Source organism: Vanellus vanellus (genome assembly GCF_965231255.1).
Source record: "Vanellus vanellus genome assembly, chromosome: 1".
NCBI classification, from domain to species: Eukaryota; Metazoa; Chordata; class Aves; order Charadriiformes; family Charadriidae; genus Vanellus; species Vanellus vanellus.
Genome location: NC_138905.1, coordinates 95,935,061 through 95,959,187, shown reverse-complemented (window position 1 = coordinate 95,959,187; position 24,127 = coordinate 95,935,061). Strand labels below are relative to the sequence as shown.

General features: G+C 40.4%; 2 protein-coding genes across 3 annotated transcripts in view; one reads left to right on the top strand and one right to left on the bottom strand.

The window, feature by feature from the left end:
* Positions 1 to 24,127, top strand: part of CMSS1 (cms1 ribosomal small subunit homolog) — a 245,818-nt gene that overhangs the window by 97,241 nt on the left and 124,450 nt on the right. The window lies entirely within an intron of this gene.
* The window catches only part of FILIP1L (filamin A interacting protein 1 like), a 149,570-nt gene that overhangs the window by 96,747 nt on the left and 28,696 nt on the right, over positions 1 to 24,127 (bottom strand). The window contains exon 3 of one of the 2 annotated variants that reach the window (XM_082496615.1): positions 15,889 to 15,978. The gene's annotated coding sequence lies outside the window, so the exon portion shown is untranslated. Of the gene's footprint in view, positions 1 to 15,888; positions 16,783 to 24,127 lie in introns of those variants that run through there. The other variant, XM_082496616.1, reaches the window with a different exon arrangement.

The following is a 24,127-nucleotide window of genomic DNA, read 5'->3' as shown; positions in this document are numbered from 1 at the left end:
TGCACAGAGTTAAAGTACCTAGCTTTTGTTTTCGATGAAAAATGTATGGTTGGTAAGCAAGAATTATCTAGTATATGTTATTTAGTGTAAGTTAATATGTTATCCCACAGTAATTGGTCTCGGTATCCAAGACCCAAACTTCTTAACCCTTGCAGCCATCTCCATTTCCCTTTCATTCTTTTTTTTCTTTTTTTTCTTTGCTCTATGTTTGCATGGAGTGCCATACATCCATCAGTCATGAAATAGGTAGCAGAGACCACAGTGAGAACTACAGAATAAAAATGTACACCTTCAAAGTGAGTATATATTAATTTTCTTCAAGGGTATTTTTGACAAGCATAGCTTTGTTGAGACATTTCTTTGTGTGGGAGTGTTCGCCTCATTATTGCTTTTCCCCACACATGAAAATAAACCACAGACTTTTAAATATCCTGAGAAAAGTATCTTCAAAGAAAGATCAAAAGTCTTTACTAATGTCTGAGGAAGCTGCATGGCTGCCTCTCTTGTGAACTCATGTCTACGGAGAGCTGGCTAAGACAATCAAGATCATTATTCCATTAATTTGATCATTTGCAACCTACTCTGAGAGGAGATGCCTTGTTTGGTGAGGGAGGAGGTGGGGAATCCACAGATGCCCCCTAATTTTACCAAGACAGACATGAATGAAATAACTTTTCAAAACCAACTCTCTTGTTTTTCCCGCTATATTGTGTGGGATGTTCTTCTTCAAGCAATTGTCTTTGGCAATGCATGTTTAAGAGTTTTATTTAAGAGAGAGTTGAATGACATTACGTGATTTTATCTGCTTTTGTGGCTCCTGAAGTTACATGAAATGTCCAGATAATGGCTTTCAGGGCTTCACACAAATTATATATCTGATATTTTTGTTTGTTTGTTTGCTTGCTTGCTTTTGATCTGATTTGTCCAAAAATCTCTTTTCATCTGTTTTTGCATCTAAGCAACACAGAACACATATTAGCCAAGCTTTGAAAGTTTGTGATCTTCTCCCTAATCTGGAATTCCCCACCTTTAGACAGCTTTCGGGAAAATAGGTTAATTTTTGTTATTTATAAGTCCTGGGTTTTCTTTCTTATGTTTTTTGTACTGTCTATTTGCCTTCATGAACTTCATCTTTTATGCTTCAGACCAAATCTTTATGTGCTGTCTGATGGCAGAGAGTACCCTTAACTCATAGAAGCTGTTGAGAATAGTGTTTCTCTTTTGAAGGATTTTACTGGGTTTGTCATGCTGGCACCAAGCATTTGCGAACAACACTAGGTAGGACTCCAGGCTTGTCTCTAAACCTAGGATTTCTGAGCTGTTGGTATGGGATTTTTGTTTGTTTGTTTGGGGTTTTAAACCGAGCTTCTTCATACCATCCCCATCAATTACTATATTCTGCTGCTATCTCGAAATTGGACAGTAATCTTTCACTAGTTTATCTGACCAGAAATTTAATCACTTGGGTTGCTTTTTGCCTGGACTTTGGGGTTTTCTTTTAGCTGTGGACTGGATTTTCCTTTTATATCCTAAACTTCAAATCTTTATCACATTCTGTGACTTGGCACTTTGTGTTCCTATAGTTGGGGAAATGCCGAGTTTTAATTTGTATTCCATAATACTAAACGAGTGTGATTGCACGTTGTTATTCTCCTTGCTTTCTTTTCTCATTAATGACAATACCTAAGTATGTAACAGCAGGCTGACATATTTTTTTTCAGTCTGAGACAATCTTTAGTTGTGTAAGAAATCTGCTCTGGTATTTTCCTCTTCCAACTGCAACTACAAAACAGCAACATGCGGACGGCAGTGGAAGATTCCTCACCCCCCTCCCCATGCCCACGTTCTCCATATTTAACATCCAAGAGAAGAACCTGGATAAATTAGATAAATATCCTAAATCATTCTTTGACAGGAGTTTAATGGAAACAAATCTCTCTCAGATCTCTGGTCCTCTCACTGTAACCTTTCTGTGCAGGTTAGACCTTATTTCCTATGGAACGGAGGTTTCAGGGTTTGGGTTTTCATGAAGGGAAGGGTTGCTGCCATCGGGGTGAATGGCACGAGTTTCCTCCTCGCCTCTGAGCGAGGAGTACTGACTGACTGGCGGTGCCCTGTATCCCCCTCATCTAACCCCACAAATGCTGCCTGTGGGCATGATTCATGGTGAGTAGTTGCATGATTTTGACAAGAGTGCCCTAGGGTCACGAGATGCTCCAAAGAAATTTTGAAAACTTTAATTTCTAGGCTTTGGCGGAAGTGGAAGTCAGTGTCACATTGGTGTTTTGAATCAAAATCTCTTTTTGCAACAGGAGTGTTGATGTCTGCTTTTTGTTGTTTTGGAGGCTTTTTATTTTGTTTTCTTTGGCTTTTATTATTCTTTTGTTCTTATTTGTCTTGGTTCTACCTGTTGATTTTGTGGCAGCAGGATTTTTTTCATTGTCTGGTGCGTGTTCACCTCCACACAAATGAACACAAGGGAATCATGAGCTTCCAGGTAGATTCTCAAGTCAGCTTTGTAGTTCTTTTTTAGTTTTTGAAGATTTTTTTTTTTCCAATAAGATTGATTATTGCCATAAATAAGCCAAAGTAAAATTACGACTTTGAGTGGTGGCTTACTTTTTTTTTTTTATATTGTTCATATTAATTCCTGACTGGCTACATGTGTCTGCCAGGAAAATGTGAAAAGCACAGAGTTTGAAAAGTAACTGTACACAGTGAAATTAATTTTTGTATGTGTTCAGATTACAGGTTTTACTGCCGTGACATTCATTATTATTTATTATAATGGCTTACAGTTTTGGACCTTCAGCTCCCAGAGGAACATGCCCTGCTTTGGTGATGCAACTTTGGAAAATGCAATAAAAATGCACTGGAAACCGCAGCTTTCTAATAGGAAGTTTCTTAAAAGCAGTGAAGTTAAACTGCCTCCTCACAGAAAAAAGGAAGTGGAATGGAGGTTGATGAGCCATGTAGATTTATCTCATCTGTGTCCCTGGCTGTGCTTTCTTTTTTCTTTCCCCACCCTTGTTTGAAATTTGGTCTTGAGGCCATCATCTGTGCTTTGGTGTAGGGCAAGCAGAGAAAACTCACATATTCCTTTCATTGCTACGTAAGGACCCCGCAATTTTGCTACATGAGTTTCATACATAAAGGCAAATGTTGATTTGTGGCTGCAGCTCTGACTTCACCCTGGTTTTGATTATACTGTAGCTGAGTTCTTTGGGGGGAGGGCAAGGCATGCTCCAGAGGTGGCTTAAAGCACATACTGTTGTTTGTTCCTCTCTTTGTTTTTCCACTTGTTCAAATAAAAGATGGCTGTGGCCACTCGCTAGCTCAGTGGCTAGTGGGAGTTGGGGAAAGGGGTTTTGCAGACACAAATGGATGCATCTATACAAATATTTAACAAGGTTCTGATGTTCAAAGAGGTCCTAAGGGAAGACTAAAGTCTTGGATGCCTTCTTCCCCATCCCCACCCCTCTAAAGGCCTCTCAGAAAAGCCCGGTTAAAACACCTGTTCCTCCTTTTGGAAGAATGGTAATTAAAGCAAAACCTTGGTATTATCCAGCTTAGCTGCTCCCACCAGTTGTCCGGTGTTTTGCTGGAGCTCTGTTACATTTGTGTTGGTGCTGGAGAGACTTGCAGAAAGGTTGTCCACCTGCCTTTGTGATGGCCAGTGCCAAACAACGTGGAACTAGGCAGAGGCAAGGTGGGACCTGAGGGATGCTGTAGGGGATCCTTCTGCTGCTCATGTTCAGCCCTGCAATTAGCATGGGAAGATTTGGGACGGAACAGATTCCTGAGCAGCAGGTATCATAAATGGGTTGATCTGCCAGGAGGGTCCTGCTGGAGTTGCTTTTTTTTTTTTTTGTCTCAGTGGCAATTATATTATGTTCCTACTGGTGTTTTCCTGGCAGCTGAGGACAGGTCTGAAGTTTTTTAGGTGTATTAAGGAGAGCATGGGCAGGTGACTATTAATGTTTGCATTTAACATACAAGTCCTTCCTAGCAAAGCAATGAGTCATATCCTGCAGGCACAGAGGGCCTCTTTAGAGCTACTTCTTAGTAAGATTTCTCTGAAATCATTTTATCTGAAGCTAATGTTTAGCTCCTGAGAACACCATGTCTCTTCTACACATAAATACTACTAATTTGTTATACATTAAGTCAGTGGATTAATGCTGCTTCTGAACGTACCTGTGCACCTCATCATCTGAATGTATCCTCCTAATTCTGTGCTACATAGGTTTAGACATCTCTCCTAGACATATATGAAAAAGACACTTCCTGGTCAAACTTCTGGCATGTAAGTTTACTTGTGAACATTGGCTTAGCGTTAAAAAAAAAATAAATTCCAAAGCATCACCTCATTTGATTTCTGAGTGGTTGTAAAAGAGTAATTTTAAAACACAGCAGGTGTGTAGTGTATGTTCCCATGTATTAATAGTATTTGCATTCTTCTTCTAAGAAGATAATTTTTCGTAGTGCTCTGTTCCAATCAATTTTGTTTTGAGTGAGTGAATAAGTGTTTTTAAAGTATTAACAGCAGTGTTGATTTACCTTAATTAAGACGGTACACAGCCCTGAATAGCTAGTTGTTCCTGTATGTGCAAGCAATTCCGTTTGAGGAAAGATCACAGATCCTAACACTCTTCTGACACCAAAATGTTAATTTTTCTGCTCAGATAAATTTCTGGAGGTTAAAGAAAGGAAAGGCTTTTAAATGAAAGGCTAGAGAATCTGTCCTGTGTCCTTTAATACCAAATACCCAGTGAACATCAGAGTGCATATGGTGGGGTTCTGCAAGCTTTCCTTGTGCAGGTAGGCCCATTAAAGGCTGTGGGGCTGCATGTATAAGATTGGATTACAGGCTTGGGGACTGTATTTTGTGACTCTTATTGCTAGTATAACTCTGAGTACATGCATTTTCCTTTAAGTACAGTCTGGCCAGTCTCAAAATATAGCATTTTTAGAGGTCTGTTGTTAACACAAGCATATTCATTAATTAAGGAAACAAATCTAGAGACAGCAAGATGTTTTCTCATTACTTTAAGGTTTAGTCATTTTCTTGCCATATAGCCTGAAAAAAGAAGGGGGGGGAGGGGGCGGTGTACAAACAAACCACAAAACAAAACATAATATTCACTGGGATTTGAGATGGGAAGGTATATTCATGACACCTGAGAAGTAAAACTAACTGTCCAGTTTGGCTTTTAGGGTTTGAACTGAAGAAAAAATAAGGAAGAAATGCATATGTATGGTAGCATTGAGGTAGATTGTGGCTCATGACACTGGTATTAATAATGACAGCAATACCATTTTGTCATACACTTTCATCGCTATTTTCTTACCTTGCATGAGCCCATGACAAACTATGTAGGTTTATCCTTAGAGCATTTGCACAGTGAGATTGTTTTATCATGATTTCAGCTTCATGCAAATTAGAGCTGCAGAGCTGAAACTTGCCCATCTCTCTAAGGTTAGTTAGTGATTTCTTTAGAATGTATATGGTTTCAGGCAGATGCTTCAATGGTAAATAGTAGCGCTTAAGCAACAGGATTTGTTTCAGGAAACTGAATCAAATCAGAATCATTTTAACCTGTCTTTCTACAAATAAGCCAAAAGAATTGATTTTTGCTGCCCATCAAAAGAGTTAAGTAAAATCTTCAGTCTTTGAAAATAGTCTTTTGCAAATAGTATGTTCTAGTTTTAGTGTTGCTTTATTTGAAGAATCATATTTACAACTTCTTAATGTCCTGTTAGGTCCTGGACAGGGTTCTTAAATGCCACTGAAAAAATGCACAAGAGTGATCATTCAGAAACCTGTTCATCTTTACCATACCGCATTTGCATTGAGCATTTCCAAATCAAGTTGTTTCTAAGAGGGTGTCACAATGCACTTCATTTTGTCACAGTCTGAGCAATTAGAAAGCCTTATCTTGAATTCTTGTTCTTGTGGTGTTCTTCATATATCTCTTAAACCAGCATTATACCAATTGATATCCTTTATGGTCTGTGATCAACAGCATTTGTCAGAGATGTATGATTTTAAGGTTCTGGACTAGATATAGTTCAGTTTAGCAAGTTGAACTTGATCCTAAATGATAAGTATTGTTCAGGGCCCGTAAAAATAGTTTGGAGGCTTAGTCAGAACTACAGTAATAAATGTAGTGAGCAGGCTTTGAAAAAAATATTAAGAACAGGATCCTGTGAAGTTATACAGGCCACCTGTGCAAGACGTAACCCTGTGGAGATTTAAGGTCGTCTTCCCAAAGGGCTTGTACAATACTTGTAAGAAATAGCTTTGTCGAATTTGCAGCTGCCTTGTTAAGTGTGGACCTTGGTCATCTGCTCGCCAGCTTGGCAGGTACAATCAAGGCAGCGTTTTGGCCATTGTGTAACCACTGGAGCGGTGGTGCTTGCCAGCACTGCTCCTAGGGGTGCCATGGGCCCTTGCCATGCTCCCCGTCCTGGGGTGGGCAGCCCTGCCTGGCTCCGAGTTTGCTGCTGTGTGCTGGAGCGCGGAGCACCTCGGCACCTGCTCACCAGCTGCCCTGGGGGCAGCAGGACTGCCTGGGAGGAGGAAGGGGCAGGAGAATCATAGAATCATAGAATGGTTTAGGTTGGAAAGGACCTTTAAGATCATCAAGTTCCAACCCCTCTGCCATAGGCAGGGACACCTCCCACTAGACCAGGTTGCCCAAGGCCACGTCCAGCCTGGCCTTGAACACCTCCAGGGATGGGGCCTCAGCAACCTCTGGGCAACCTGTTCCAGTGCCTTACCACCCTCAAAGTGAAAAATTTCTTTCTAATGTTTAATCTGAACCTGCCCTCTTCCAGCTTAAAGCCATTCCCCCTCATCCTATGACTAACATGCCCTAGCAAAAAGTCCTTCCCCAGCTCTCCTGTAGCCACCCTTTAGGTACTGGAAGGCTGCAATAAGATTTCCCCGGAGCCTTCTCTTCTCCAGGCTGAATCCGTCACAAGGGAGGAAAGAAGCCCTTGGCTAAACGTGTTCAACAATTTTTGGAAAGTGGCCGGCAATGTTGGTGTTTTGTCTTTGTTTTAGGGAAGCGATGCATGCAGATGGAACTGGACAGAGCAACTGGAAGCTTGTGAATAACACTGTGCCCTGTTGTGGGACACAAATGAGGGTCCTATGTATTTACATATATAAAATACTTACATCTTTTAAAATGTATAAGTATATACATATGCAAACTTATTTCACTGTGAGGGAAAATTGTAAGGGCTGAGACCATGACACCTGGTAAAAAACAATGATCCTTTGTCCAGAATCAAGTATCTTAAGAAAAATGTTTGCTTTCAGATATGCAGAGGAGTGTGTGGGAAGGTTTTCACACTACGTGGTTAGCCTAGCTGGCTGTAGGCAGTGAAGAGGAATGGGGCTATCAGAGGGCACTTCCACAAATCTAAGTCTGGGTTCCTGCTCAGGAGAAGCCCTGTTTTCTCCATGAGGAGTGGCAGGAGACTGAAGAGACTGGTTGGTTAAGTACCTAAGCACTGAGGTATGAAAACTTCTTCCTTCCCTGTTTTGCGCCCTTCTTTCCCGCAGGAATTGGTGTTGCTTCTCAAAGATGTTGAACTGCTTGGTCAGTGCAACGTACCAGAATTTGTTTTGCTGAAGCCCTGCAGAATTGACGTCAGAGTTGTAGCAGGAAAATTATTAAAATAAATGGCTTATCAGCCTATTCAATTAGGTGCTTCTAATGATATCTCTAAGAAGAAGTCCTGAGATAGTTATTAGCAATTGTTACTCAGCAAAAAGGGCTTGTGGGGATCCCTCTTCATTGTTCTGGGAATACTTCAGCTCAGTCTCCAGCACTGGTCAGAAATCAGAGGGCTTTAACAAAGCTGTCGTGGTTTAGACCAAAATCCACTACTGGGGACCTGAGGGGCCCCAGATGGGACCGACAGATGCTCCCCTCTACCCCTCTTCAAAGAGAGAGGCAGAGGAGGAAAAAGAGACTTATGAGTTTAGAAGAAACTAAACTAATGAAATATTAATAATAAAATAAAAAGAAATAAAGAAATATATACAAAACCGTATCAAGCTCCCGAGATGACAATCACGTCACCGGCTGGCGCTGGGGCAGTCCCAGGCTGGACTCAGTGACGGACGGGAACTGGATTCCAGATCTGGATTCAGGATCGGGATCACAGGCAGACAAACAGAGTCCTCCTCAGACGTCAGCCATTGAAGGAAGAGAGAGCTGACCCTTTGATCCCTCAGCTTTTATACTGAGCATGAGGCAGATGGGATGGAATACCCCGTTGGTCAGTTTTGGGTCACCTGTCCTGTCCGCTCCTCCCTGCAGGTAGGACCCCACTATGCTTTTCCGCTTCCGACCCTCCAACGGGGCAAATAACAAAGTTGGTTGGCCTTGGGGGTTATAGCAATAAGTGTAAGCAGGAGCCTCTCTGCACACCATGCCTGGGCATCAGCTATAAACATTGGTCTTATCACTCTGAGAGAGTGAACACTGTCTGCACAATATGCAGTTAATTTCAGTAGTTAAAAGAGGCCCAGCTAAGAAGCGAAGTTACTGAACAAAATTGGTGCTGTTTTACCTCAAACCAGGACAAAAGCAAATAACCTAAACTGGAAGCATGCCTTCAAGCAAATATACTTTGGGTATCAGATGCAGTTGTTTCCCTATCCCCATAAAATGTAAGGTAGCACCAGATTACCTGTGTTCTATTTCCTCAAGCTACTAGACCATGACTGTTCAAGTGGGAAAGAAAATGTATAAGGGGCATCTGATTTAGGAGTCAAATATCCTGACCAGCACACATGAAGTAAATGGAAATAATGATTTTCTCGGAGTGTGATAATTGAGGGGCGCTCAGTGAATCAGTTTGCCACAAAATTGAAACCAAGTAAAATACTTCCTTGCACATCCCGGTAGTCAAACCGTAGAGGTCAGTGCCACAGCAGATCACTGAGGCCAGAGGTGTTGGTGCATTCAGTAAGGAGTTCACAGAGGATCAGTTTAGTTGTGGTAGTTTAGCAGGATGATCTGGGGGCAGCTTAAACCCTCAAATGGCAGCTGAGGGCGTGCTAGGAGCAGGAGCACTCTGTTGATGCTCCCGTTGCTCTCTTTGTCCAAGCATCTGCTTTTAGCCCCTGTCAGAAAGGTTTTGGAACTCGTTCAACCTCTGGTTTTCCTCATGCATTTATCCTGTAGCATGGGTGAGACTCTAGACTACTAATTCTCCAGTACCTTTTAAAGCTAGGTAGTGAAATACATTTTGTTGCAATCCACTAATTATTTACAGCAGGGAGTCAGGCTAACTTTGTCCGTGTGATACTTTATATATCAGAAGTTACAGCTGTCACAAGTCATTATTTCCATTCAGAATAGTGATTCATCTTTCAATGAGTCGTCAAGAGATCTCACAGCGGGTATGAAATTTTAGCTCATGTCACCATTCTGTAAGAGGAAATACATATGGAGACAGGACATTATATTTGGGTACATGTGTTTTCAGTTGAACTGGGTTGCCTTTAAGAACTTTTGTCTCTGAAGTGTTTTGGGTGAATTTAGTATGCATTTGTCCATGGTTAGCCTCAGTGTGGTAGTTGTGGAGGAAGAAGACTTGCTATTACGGAAAAGACACACTTCAGCTTAGCCTCTCAAAGGTGCCTCAGTCCTAATCAGGAAAAACAGCTTTTGGTGTGCTAGAAGAGTCTCTAGGAGATTTCAGTCTTTTTCTCCATGCTGTAACTACTGCTGGTGATGCTATTCCAATCAATGTTTTAACTCACAATGCATTTCTGCTGTATTCCTTTTATCTGTCTGGTAGAAATTTGCCTTGCTTTTCTTTAATCACTTGTCAGAGTGGTCTATTGGAGATGTCTATTACATTGGAAAGGCTTCTTGGGCAAGAGCTAACCACACCAGCTCTGTTTTCTGCATTACTGTAACTACATATGAAATTCTGGAAAGAACAATCATTTGAAAAAGATGATTTCAGGATCTATAAATCCAACATATCACAAGTGATTGCACTTTGTTTGTCTCCTTGTGATGAATTTTTTGTTTTTATTTTTCGCTTCGGTTGTCTCTTTAATGCTCAATATACAAACTCAGTAGGGGAGTTGGAATGGAATTTGGAAAAATCTGAAGTCCAAATGTCACAGTTTTATAAAGAGACTAAATATGCTAATGAACAGCATCTGTATAAACTTGGGGTAACATTGTGCATATTTTCAAGTATTGTATTTCTCATGAAGAGATGTCTTTTATAAGAATGACGCTATGAAGGTTGAATCAAAGGACAACATTTTGAGAGGGCTTTGAAACTGTGTACTGTGACAGGATACAAGACTTTGAACTTCCCTTTAAGAACTTAATTTTGTCCCAATTTGTCCCAAATTCTAGTCTTCGGGGACCAGGACACTGGCATCCTTAAAATGATTTTTACAGCATAAGCTCGGTTGCTGGAGAATCTCTTTTTCTAGCGCAGAGTCCTTAGCTTTGTGCAACCACGGAAGCGATGACAGTCAGAGGAGCGCTGTGAGAATGTTTTCAATCGCCTTTATCTTTTGGTGCTTCCTGCAGCATGTTACAGCTTAGGCAATGGTTGTGGTAAGAGGCAATTAAATTGATGTAAAGACCAAGTTGATTTGACATGTTTTTTAAACCAAGTGTTTATTAGTTGAAATAATCTTGGGCGTTTTTTGGCATAATTTATGTTTGAGTGGGAACTTGACTCATTGTCAGAAGTCTGTGTGTATTTGAGCATGCTAAGCTGACGTTACCAAATGGAACCGTGGGAGGCTTTTGGCTTGTGTTTATGGAGTGTAAACCAAAGCTCCCTACCTTGCTGCATCAAGAGCCACAAAAATGTTAATAGAAGTCAGAGATGCAAGAAAAAACGTATTCCATATAGCCTGTCAGCTTGCCAGTACTAGCTTTTTCCTTGGGTTTCTTTCCACTATTTTGTTCCATCTAGTTTTAGGTATCACAAGGGATGAGATGTCCTCTGTGTTCCTTTGGAAATTATTTTGCAGTCCTGACCAGGCTTTTCCCTCGTTTATATTTCCTGGTCCTTAGGTTTTCAGAGCAGAACCTGCGCCCTGCCAGACCCTCAGGGGTTGCCTTCCTCTCAGCTTTGGCAAAACGATTCAGCCTTCCGTCATGCTGCAGTCTGCTTTTGTTCAACTGAGAGAACCAGTGAACACTGGCATGATGCAAACTACAAGTGTTTAAGGATAGGTGTTGTGCTACTCTCTGCTGAAGGCTGCTGTGAACATTTTAAATGAACCTATATGTATCAGGTGAAGTAGCTGTAGCTGTTAGTGTTTCTTTTATTGTATTTTCTTTTGTTTCTCTCAGCCTGGATTTTCTGCACAAAGTTTGGCATGTCTTAGATCTTCCTAACCAGTTTCCCTTGTTCTCTTCTCCCTGACCTCTTTCCCCTTTAACACAAAGGTACTTCTGCATAAGCATTACAGGCACATGAAAAGGCCTATTATAGGCACTTAAAACTAGATTAAGACAATGATTCATCAGCTAGTAAAATGTAAAATTAATCTTTTAATGTGCTTGTAAGATTGGACAATTTTTCTCCACTTCATCAAAGACAATTTGTCCCTGAAGAACACATTGCTTATATCTCAACAGTTAGTTGCCAATGTGTACGGAACACAAGACCAACTAATTTGAGTTGTTGTTTGAGCCTGCAGGAACATGGTAGCTTTTGCAATTGTTTCAAAACCTGAAATGTTTCTGGTCTATTATAATTAATTAGTTCCCTCTATTTTTTTCCAATATATAGATAGATATAGATAAAACAGTAAGTATGCATTTACGCTAATCATTATAGCTATGAAAAAAGAAGGAAATTGAGGGCAACTGAAAATAAAATTTAAACAATAGTATACGTATTTTAATTTTTGGCTTTGGGAAATATTTTATTGATTCCTAAGATTTAATAAGTCTTGTTTGCCCTCTAAAGTGGGGGGGGATGTAAGCTAATAGAAGCTGCAAGGGATTGACTTTGTGGATGCACCCTTATGCTAAAGTTGGTTATTTTAGGTTTCTGGAGCTGGACAGGTAGGAAGGTTGGAGCTTTGCACAATGTTTCTGAAACAATTTCTCCCTAAATGAATTTTTAATACCTGTTCAGAAATTCAGGCTAGAAGAAGGCATCTGACAACTTACAAATGCTGGGTAGAAGGTCTGGGAGTCTTATGCTACATACATTCCCTGTTCCCTGTGTGCTCTGCCAGCGTGCCTGTAAGTCTTATTCCTTCATCATCTCATTTGCAGAAATATGTTATCATCTTCAGCTTAGAAGAGAAGGGAGGAGAAAAGTCTCTAAAAATGGACAATTTTGCCCATTTAGCTAGAGAGAATATTTTTGCCTAGTTCTTAGATGAGCTTTGTCAACTCACAGAACTTCTTGTGGGAGATGCCAGAAACAGCTGAATACATTGTCACTTCTTACTTTTTCTTTTGCTTTCCACAAAACTTACCTGGTTTTTTGACACAAAATTGTTTTATCCATTAAAATATTGACTTAAAATGTACGTAATGATAAATTCATTTGAAAATTCTTTGTTGGCAACAGCAGTTTTTCCTTACTCAAGTCCATCTGTCTCTTCCCTGCACTAAATAACATATTTTAAAATCTAGCCAAAAATAAACAGAATAAAAACCCAGTCCTCAAATGTGATGCTTCATAATGATATCAGCTTAAAGGAAGCGTGCCCTAGCCATCTTGCTAATTATCTGTGGCCCCTTAAGCCTTTAAATACAGTATCCTAAAATGCTGCATGCATCTGATGGTTTTTTTTATGGCTTGGGGGAAAAACCTCAACTTGTTTCATCTCACCTCTGTTACACTAAGTTCAGCTTTCAGGCCTTTTCCATTAGTAGTCCATAACTACAGAATTGTGGGATTTTATAAAGGAGCTACTTATTTGGTATCGCTGGTTATCAGGCTTTAACTCATCCAAAAACCCAGACTGTCCTTTGCCAGGTGCAAACAGAGCTTCAAGGCAACCTTTAGTTCGACACTGATACCCAGGGAGTTTAAAAGAAAGTGAGTAGGAGGAGGTCTTCTACTGCCAATGATGATGCCAGGTTAGCGTTAACAATTTCTTTAGAGCAGTGTAATACTTATTGTAGCACATCTTGGTACAGTGGTACGAGGCTATAATTTGATTCTTGAGCCAGGTGAAGTATTTGGAAATTGCTTACTTTTGCATTTGTCTTTGTGTTTTGCTTGATTTTTACTGTAGGCAAAATTGAGCTAATTTCTGGTGTGTTGGCTCACTTCTCAGACTTTAGCTTGAGTTATTGTACGCAATGAGGTACACAGTGGCAACTGCTTTTTGAAAAGTTGCCATTTGGAAGGAAGCACGCAGGGTTGCCCCACAGACCTGCACGCACATGTAGAGAATATTACATGTGGATACGCCCTACCTCAGGTGGGAACAGGAGCAGCCAAAGGCATACAGAGATTTTTTGCAAGACAGAATCAGTTATGTGAAAGATTTTTTTATTTTTTTTTCAAGTTGAGTTTGTAAATGCTTTCTTAGATCTGGTATGCACTCTGAAGTGTTACAGTATGATAACAGATGAGGTAAGTTGCTTGCTGCCAAAGGAGGAACACTGCTCTTTTAAAATTATGCCAACCTTAATACTGTAACTAAATCATGGTTTAAATCACAAAATCATCATAGTATCCTTGAAACAAGATGTAAACTAGGGTCACTGTACAAAGCCCGGGGGGGAGGGGGAGGGGGGTGGATGTGGGTGACACCTGTGAACAGAGAGTGAAAAAGGAAAGTAAGAAGCTGTGAAAATCATGTGTTATCAGGACATTTGTGCTGCGCAATCACAGTCTCTTCGTCTCTCATCAGTCTCATAACTCAGCCTTTTTAAAACATGCTCTGCACTCCCAGTTGCTGCTCTCTCACAGCCTCTTCTGGTGCCTGTGTCGGAGAGATTGTGGAGTGGTGCAGCGCTGTTCTCCTCCTGCCCTCAACAGCTCTTGCACAGTGTGTCCAAAGCGTCAAAGAAACTTTGGTTTGGTGATGTGGTAAGTCTGTAAAGCTCCTCAAGTGGAAAGAGTGGCCATGCAGCTCAGTGAATTCATTGGGAGTAAATTTATACCATGAGTGGAACTTTCTACTATATTAAAAAAAAACCTTAATGCATTAACTTTTGTACAAGGAAAGCTTGTATGCCAGATATCATCAGTCTGCATCATTATGGCTCTGTCTGTCCTCCCACACCTGATATAACATGGGTGCAAATTTTGGCTCATTTAATGGAAATATGGGCATGACTGATAGAGATCAAATTTTTGCTACTGCAAGATTCATTCATACACAGAGCTCATGTTACTGATTGTGCAAATATAGCTTCATAAATGAATTAAAAAGGTTTCTGACAGCACACCTGACCTGAGACAGCTAGTTTTAAGACATCAGGAAGTTTTGTGAGGGTGTTGGGGATGGGAGTTTGTTGTGTCACATTATAACTAAGGCCTGTGCAATTTCAGAGTACTCATTGCTGCTTATACAGGTTTAGTTCGGCTTTATTGGTCCTACTGAGCAACTGGACAGTTTTATTTGCTGAGAGTCAGCCAAGTGTGTCTCTGTGGGAGAATGCCGATAAACCTTACTATTTTAAACCTGTCCGTCTGTCTCTGCTGTTTTTCAAGCAAGGTGTCTCTCTTTTTTTCTGCATAAATGAAGTTGTCTTGCCTCCCCAGCTCCGTTTGGGCCTGGCTGCTGCAAAGGTGGTAACACTTCTCAATTTCGCATCACGTTGCCTATTCATCTTTCTCATTTTTGCTCACCTGAAAAGCTTAGCCTCTTATTTCCCTCAGTTAAGCACTTTGAGACTGCTCAGTAGACAGCATTCTGTGCACCCTGAAAAGTCATTTTTCTTCCAGTCTTCCTGCAAGACTACAATGTCTGTTTTCGTGAGGCAGTTAAGGAGTTAAAGGCTCGTGGAGTTTCTAAGAAATGCCCAACAGCTGCTGTAAAGTATCCCTACAATCCTAGCTGACCTCATTCTTGTCAGACAACAGAGATAATATCCAAAAATGGGTGCAAGACAGGAAGTGTTTCAGGAAGGTATGTGTTTCATGCAAAGACATCAGAAAGGCACTCTCTCCCAGGGCCACTTACTGTTAAGGCCCAGATTAATTTAAACAGAATGGTGAAATTCCAGAATGTATTTACAGAAACATTATTTTGGTCCAAAAAAACCATTGCTTGTTGTTCTAGTGTGCAAATGGCAAAAGCAGATGAGTTAACCACTGTACACGTATTTAATATCATGACATTGCTGGCTATATGAACCGACTTTTTAAACATCTGGAGGATTCACATACTTTGTTGATAGTTTTGTTTGCTCTTCTTAATGGAGGGATTTTGGCTTGAAAAAGTGATACAGGAGAAATGCAAACCTACTTACAATATGTTTTCACATTTATTGTGCATTCAAAGACTTTGATATCTAAAAAGCTTTTAATTAATTTAATCAACTAAGACACTTCCTAAGTAAGCAGAGCGAAATCCCTTTTTTCCCCCCTCACTGCATTCTTTGACTTTGAAATTAAAAGAATTGGATAAATAGAGCAATGCCCACTATGTGTAGGAAGTGTGAGAAAGTCTTAAGAACTTTTGCCAAGAAAGTAGGAATGGTTTGGTTTTTTTGAAAGCTTTAACTATTTTTAGTAGTCCATCTACGAAGTTATCTGCAAAAAGTGTCTTATATGTAAAGGTTCCTATTATTTTTCATCTTAATGAAAAATTCATACACGAGAAATTAGCTTGTATTTTATTTATATTTTTCAGTAGAATCCACATAAAAACATGCAAATAAAACTTATTCTTACCAGTTCAGAGCTATTCTGTTGCTAGTTAGGGATATTTTCCCTAAATTTCCTCTTAGTTGTGTCCAGAATTGTCTCTCTTGCAGTATGAATCTGCAATAAAATTCAAAAGTCCATTACGATTTTTTTCAACAAGCATAAGTAAATATTGCTTCAGAGATTTCTTTGACTTCAGAGGTCCTTCTTTCAGCATTAACTCGATAAATTTATATAAAATAATTTATTAAGGGTTAGACTAGATCCAGTAACGATTCTAACATTCAAAAAGTTGCACAGTAATAATATGTTCTTCTGATTAACTGTTATGAAGTCTAGCAGATGCCTGTAAGAATATTAAAATAAAGCACTGCTATGTAGTCTCTGAATTTTGTTTCACTTAAAGACTTATTTCTTCTGCACCTTTTTCTGTATTCTCCTGTAGTTTAAAAAATATTTGTTTGCATGGTTCGGGAATGAGAAATTCTAGCTACTAGAACTTACATAGAGAATTTAATCTTTGGGAATTCACGGGTTTGTGAAGGATGTCGAAGGAGCCTTTGAAAAGTGTAGCCCACAGCCAGGCAGCTACGGAGGGGAAAGAATGCCATGGTATTGATGTTGAATGGTATACTAGCAACGGTTTGTCTTTTTTTGTGGAGGTGTGACCAAGAAGCTCGGGTGAGGTGTAAGAGGAGATGAAGGCAGGCTACTGGGAGGAAGACCGGAGTGAAACTGAACTCAGCCCTGCCACATGCTGAGGAATGAAATGAGTATGATCTGTGTTTTTAGAGATTGATCCAAGGATGTAACAGAAGAGAAAGAGAAGGAAAATGGAATTATTTGGACAGAGGAAGGCATTTTTTGTTATTTGCTGGTAGCAACTCATTTAGTATACACACACAGTTGTTTCAAATTGAATTACATTTTATATTTGCCTGCTGTTTCTGGAAGTTGTTGCCAAGAGTGAAAACCACATAATATATTTCTGGTATTAAACCATCTATTACTGATAGATAATGACAGAGTAGAGGGAGAAGGCACCAGTTAGTCTGGGTTAGCTCATGTGTTCTGGATAACTCTTGCTTGAACTCTTAGATTTCTAAACTTCTACCAGGCTATGTTGATTTCCCACTGCTTTTTGGACGTGATGAATTGTCTCTCCATGTCAATGTCAGGTAATCTCAACTACTCCCATGATAGTCTTCCTAATACTTTCTCAGGTAATGTGCCATTTGATAACTTTTCTATTAGCTATTATAGTAAGATAACAAATACCATAATGGCTGTAATAACCCCTCTTAACAAAAGAAACATTTTGGAGTTTTTAAGACTACAGATGCCCAATGGTCTCACTTATATTTCATGTATTCTTTGCTTTTTAACATTACAGCTGCTACATTTTGCATCTCTAGTGCCTTACTGATTTAAACTCCTAAGTTTTGATGGTGAAGCATGGAATTTAGTCTCTAAGGTCAAAAAGGGCTAACCTTTTGAAAAACTTTCTGTAATGACTGAACAGTTACTGATGAAGTCACAGGAGAGAGATAAGACCGGAATCCTGTTTTACTAATTTTTGGTTAAAACAATTTGACTCTATTAGGAAAGTTTCTGTGAAGTGCTGTGTAAATATGCTCCTTACAAAATCATCTAGTGATGTAAGATATCGGAAAGGATGTTGATCCATCAATCTGTCGTCTTGAATTTTTCAAGGTGATTTATCACAAAGCATTTAATTAACTTGTTTTCTTGTAACAGTGAAGTTAAATGTGTTTGTTTTTTCTTCAAAGTATATTGGGTTAGTTTTGACTAATAACGATATATACAAGGAAATTCTGTATAGCGCAATTAGATGCTTTATGGTCCTTTTTTGTCTTTAGTCAGAGCAGGGAGTATTAAGACAGTAAGAAATGTGGATTGGCGCACTTGTTAAGACCAGTGACTTGTCCAGTATGCTAAAACCGCCAAGGAAATGATTGCAGGATCTCAGGGTTTTCTTGCTAGAATTCAGCCCTCCAAGCAGGTAGAAAGGAAACTTCTTGCATAGCTTTCAGATACTTAAGTCATACTATGATAATGTAATGCTTCTTTACACATTGTCATAGTATTTTATTTAAGAACCAAATAGCTCTTTACTGTTTTGAGACATTCTTTGAGTAATGGCTTGCAGTAAGTTTAATTTTTGGCTTTCTGTTTCTTTTCTGGCAACTGTAGAGAGGTCTGTTCCATGTCTCACCCCTGTCCAAAATGTGGGGTTTCTTTTCTGTTTAGCTCATAATTCCTGCCAGGTCCATGACTGTCCGTTTTTGATCTCAGTGTGTTCTAATCTTTCTCCTTTTCTTTAGGCATCCATCTGAAGCAGTCTTGTAGGCACCTGAGTTGATAATCTGAAAGAAACTAAAACCTAACTGTTATGAATGTCCTGTTCAAAGGCTGTTCCATGGTGCATATGGAACATCCAGGAAGACAATGGCTTACTGTTTAGAAAGTTCTGTTTGAAAATCTAAGCATTTGTTAGTGAAAAAAGCAGGACTTTTTAATTGATTTTTTTTTAATCATTTTAACTAAGGAATTGAGATTTTTATTGAATTTGTGTTTTAACCTTTGTGTTACTGAGCTGTTTAAGATGGATAATTGAGAGAAGGCCTGGCATGGATGGGTTGGAAGTGTCAATTTTGTGAGTAGTTACATGAGAATGTGGAAATGCTCAAAATCACAAAACACTGCTGTCTTGCAAACTTGGAACGACACCTACATATGCATTAATAAACAAGCTGAAATATTAAAGTATATAGGGTGTATCCTAATAGTAGGAAAGGTAGGTAGTGTTTCGAAGGAGCAAGGCTGTATTTAAGATGATTAGACATGCCTTCCCTTGAATGAATGGGATAAAATACCAAAGTCACTACAGTGTTGGCACCTCTTTCCACATTTATAGCCTGTTTATGTGCTCTTATAGTAGTGGTTGTACAAACTTCTGTTGTCCAGTGCTTTTTACCATAGTTTTACAACCACTTGAAGAAAACCATTGGTATTGCACCAGTGGCTGTTTGGTAGGAGATGTTTGTGCTCTGCTCTGACTCGCTGCCCTTCGTGAAGAGGGTACAGCTTGATGCTTCTGCGCCTGTTGCTGCTCTGCTAAAAGGAGACAGCAACGCTTCCCTGCTTTGGTCGGGTGCCCTTCTGATCAAGAGGCGAAAGAGCTGCTGGAGCCTTCTTTTTAATGGTCCCAAGGGTACTTGAATACAAACTGCACGAAGGCTTGCAATCTCTGAAGGAGATTTAAGGCAATCCTGCGGGGATTTGATTCTGTGGCTGAGTCACTTCAGTCTGTTTTTGACCTGTTAATAAACCCTTGTAACACTACTGCTATTGCCTTTTGTTATAGTCATTACATTCCTCTGGAGTCTCTATAGCCATTGTCTGTTTTGTTTCTTTGTTTTTGTTCTTCCTCACTAGGGATAGATTTTTAAGTTGGCAGAGGTATCAAATTCAGTTCCCACCACCAGAAAGCTCTGTGCATTTGCATAGGGCATATAATAGCCGTGCAAGCTCCGCTGCATGCTTCCTTGGGGAAAGCGCAGCTTCCTGGGGGAGGTATTCGTACTGCGTGTTTCCGTCCCAGGAGCCCCGCTACAGTAGGTGTGCAGTGCAAGTGGAACGTGGGTGTTCCTCCTCCTTGTCGTTCTGCAGCCTGTGCTGGCAAAGTGCACGTGCATGTTGCTTCCAAGTTGTGAGTAAATTTTTGAGACCCTTTTTAGATGTGCACGTGGAAAGGAAGCAGTGCCACGGAGCAAGGAATAGGGAAAGGCCTCTAAGGACCAGACACGTGCTGTGGGATGTTCAAGACTGTGGAAAGCTCTTTTCACCCTTTTGTGTCTGTGTAGAGGCACATACAGTCTCACCCTGTGGGACAGATACATTACGTATTTGAAAGAGTTTCTGGGAGCTTTGGCTTTCTGGTGAGTGTGCTTGGGTCATCTGGAACAGATTGATGGCTTTCTCAGATGGGGACAAAGGTCAGTTTAAAATTCTTAGGTGTACTATATAATGCAATATATTGGCAGATTTGGAAGATAGCCTTGAAGTCTTTGTCAGGGAAGAAGGCCATTTTTTCAAGAGAAAGCTTTGGATGCAGAGTGGGAGGAGGAGTAGTTGCTAGATATGTCTGAAATGTGTTTGTTTTGAAAGCCACTATTAGACTGGGTGTAAACTGTGAACCCGGTTTATACTCGTCAAGGCAAGAGAAGATGGAATCTGTTGTTTATCAGAGTGCAAGTTTTCCCCAGGGTGCTCACGTACACTATAGAATATGCATTAAGATGTTGGCATTGTATCTCGTTCTTTTCTTTGGTTTCAGAAGGTCTTAAATTAAAAAAAGAACAAACCAGACACCCCTACTCCTGCCAAAATAAACTGAATTTGTGAAACTGTCCTTAACACCTTTGCTGAATGAAGCACAAACAGGTCGCTCTTACCAACCTACCATTTTCTGGCAAACCCTGTTTATCTACTTAGGGACTCATCTGAAAGATTTTTCACTGTCGCCCTCATAGTCTTTAGCCGACCTTCAAAAAACTGATGAGAAAGGGAATAGTTGTAAGGCATATTACTGCCTATTTCAGATTTGGGATTACTAGTTTTTTTTCTGCATATGACAGGGACAAAACAGTTTTTTTTCTTTCTCTCAAGACTATGTTGGCTTTAAAGCAAGAAGCCTGGAAAGGGACATGACCATTTACATAAGCTGAGAACACCTTCAAAACATCTTGATTTAAATTTTAATGAGAGGTTTAGGCCTAATGTTATGGCACGATGGAGAAGCTTCCCAAATCCTTTCCAAAGAAGATAAATGTTGTATTTTCTTTGTTATTTTGCATTCCACCAATATTCTGATGTATTGTCTTAACATTTTAGCTATAAAACAGTAATATTGTATATGTTACTTCTAATATTGAGAAAGGGATGCCATGAATAATCAGTAAGAACAAAACGATGAGCTGTTTTTAATTGAGGTGACACATTTAGGGATCAGTAGCTCAAGTACAGCCATTGTAGTGGGTCAAAGACAAAGGAGAAAAGGAGGAGATGAAATAGCTTTTTCTGACTTTGCTTTTCAATTTCTAGAGCTTTTCTTTATAATGGAAAGTAGACCTGCAGCCCTGTGGTTTAAAGTCAGGAAGATAAGAAATCAATTTGGCAATTCACAGGATTGATGCTGAGATAAAATGAGAGGAAAGTGAGGGAAAAGGGAGTGTTCTGTGGGAAGGAAACATTAAGAAAATAGGCAGCCTAGTTAGGAAGACTTAGAAGCAGAACCTGAACAAAACCCCATAAGCAGTAGGGTTTCCATATGCTTAGAGACTTCAGCACATTTGCTGTGGATGCTCTTCTGAGAGTTGCTGCTGTGAAATGGCTCTTGTGGACTTTTTTTTTAACACAGCTGCTGCTGCTGCTGCCTGCCCCCCTTGCATGTTTTGGGTGATAATTTTCTTTGCTTCAAGAAACTTAAGGATAATTTCATTCTGCTTTTAAACTAATCTTCAGGGTTTTTTATTTGCATCAGAGTGAATGGAAGTGATTTGCCCTTTCTTCAAATGACCATTACTTTTTTGAGATGTTTAGGGTGAAATAGCCATATACAATATATTAAATGATAGCTACATTTATTAAAGTGACTGCTATCAGTCCAGAGCGAGTAATAATTTTTAAGAGAAATTCTGAAATTTTGCATTTTGCTCTTGCCCCGGTATTTCCTCTTCTCCTTCTTAATTTAGTGGAGTAACCAAGATACCTGGCTGGGACATGAATCTTTCCTAACAGTACACTTTGTACTCACTGTACAATTGATTCACAACTGTGTGCTATAAAAGATGTTTAAAAACATCTAGACTAATGTGGAAATTACGTAACTGTGATGAAAACTTCAAAAGAAAGCTTGGGTTTTTTTTTCTTCTTTGCCTTGTTTAGGTACGTGTTCAGGCTGGTTCTTCATCCGTGTGCTCTTGCATATCCTTCATATTTGTACTCTCTCAGTAACTGGTTCATCCGGAACTTCTAAAGAAGTACGCAATCTCACGGTGGGAAGATATCTTTTTTGGGTTTTCTTTTTCCTAGTTTTCTTGTTCTTCTAGGGTGTGGTTAGAGCCAAAATGAAATTTAGGTTGGTGTGTCCTTTTTTGACCTGTCAAAGTGTTTCTTCTGTTAGCATTGCTCTGCTCCCTGTAAATCAGACATTCTTCTTGGGCTGCGTCAGGTTACTAATGACATGATTAATGCAGGAAGGGTAGAGAAGGATGACGTAGTGGCTCGTGCAAAGTTTACCTGAGAATTATCTCTAGCTCTCTCCTGTTTAGTGTCTGTGTGAGTCATGGCCTGAAGCCCTGCCATTCCCTGTTCTTCAGCTGGGCAAGATCACACTTACCTCATTCTATGTATGCATTTCTCCCTTTCCTGCCAGATCTGATTAGAAGCACTTTTGTTTTAAAATCTATGTTTATGAAACATTAATACGCTTTTTACAAATAGCTGACCATAATGCGAAATGAAAAGCGCCATTAGATATCTGTGGTCTAGGCAGCTTTAGAAACTTCTCTGTCCTTATGTGAATTCTGATTTTTATCAAATAAAGTCTTTTTCATGTTCATGTGTTTAGCAATGATAGTGTTATGACATTAGTAAGCCTTACAACAGGACCGTGAGTCAGTTGCTGTCTGCAGTAAAGCCTCCTGTTTCTTCTTGTGTATTCACAAGCTTACAAAATACAAATGGCAAGTTTGTGATGGTGTCTCCAGCTTTTGAAACTTTCTTGGGCTGCAGGTACAACTTTAACCATTAAGTTTGTTCCACTTATTGATTCCTTCATGGAGTAGCAGGGAAATTACTGATCAAGGAAACACGTGAGCATGTTCTCTGATACACTTTGAAGTCTTGGTCATTCCCTTATTGTGGGCTGGCCGACTGGAGGAACCAGATTTCTTTTGTACCTGAAGATCAGTATTTGTTCTGCTCTTTGTGTACGTGTTTTCTTTAACTTAAGGTTCCTCACAGAGTGTCTGTATTCGTGTTCCACAAAATCTGCTGGAAATTGTACTGTCAAGTGCTCTCAAGTCACAGAATCACAGAATTTTCAGAGTTGGAAGGGACCTCTAGAGATCACCTAGTCCAACTCCCCTGCTAAAGCAGGATTGCCCAGAGCACATTACTCAGGACTGCATCCAGGCGGGTCTTGAAAATCTCCAGAGAAGGGGACTCCACAACCTCCCTGGGCAGCCTGTGCCAGTGCTCTGTCACCCGAACCGTAAAGAAGTTTTTCCATGTATTTGAACGGAACTTCCTGTGTTCTAACTTGTGCCCATTGCCCCTCGTCCTGTCACTGGGAACCATTGAAAAGAGCCTGGCTCCATCCTCCTTCAACCCACCCTTTAGATACTTGTATGCCGTAATAAGGTCTCCCCTCAGCCTTCTCTTCTCCAGGCTAAAGAGTCCCAGCTCTCTCAGCCTTTCCTCATAAGGCAGATGCTCCAAGCCCTTAATCATCTTAGTTGCCCTTTGCTGGACTCGCTCCAGCAGTTCCCTGTCCCTCTTGAACTGGGGAGCCCAAAACTGGACACAGTATTCCAGCTGTGGCCTCACCAGTGCAGAGTAGAGGGGGAGAATGACCTCCCTCGACCTACTGGCCACACTCTTACCTATGCAGCCCAGGATTCCATTGGCCTTTTTGGCAACAAGGGCATATTGCTTGCTCATGGATAATTTACTGTCTACTAGGACCCCCAGATCCTTCTCCTCCGAGCTACTTCCCAGCAGGTCCGCCCCTAACCTGTACTGGTGCCTAGCATTCTTCCTCCCCAGGTGCAGGACCTTGCACTTGCTTTTGTTGAACCTCATTAGGTTCTTCTCTGCCCAGCTCTCCAGCCTGTCCAGGTCACGCTGGATGGCAGCACGGCCCTCTGGGGTGTCAGCCACCCCACCCAGTTTGGTATCATCAGCAAACTTGCTGAGGATACACTCTGTCCCCTCATCCAGGTCATTAATGAATATATTAAACAAAATTGGACCAAGTATTAACCCCTGGGGGCCACCACTGGTTACTGGCCTCCAACTAGACTCTGTGCCGCTGATCACAACCCTCTGAGTTCTGTCCCGCAGCCAACTCTCAATCCACCTCACTGTCACCTCATCTAGCCCATACTTCCTCAGCTTCCTAATGAGGATGTCATGGGAGACAGTGTCAAAAGCCTTGCTAAAGTCAAGGTATATGACA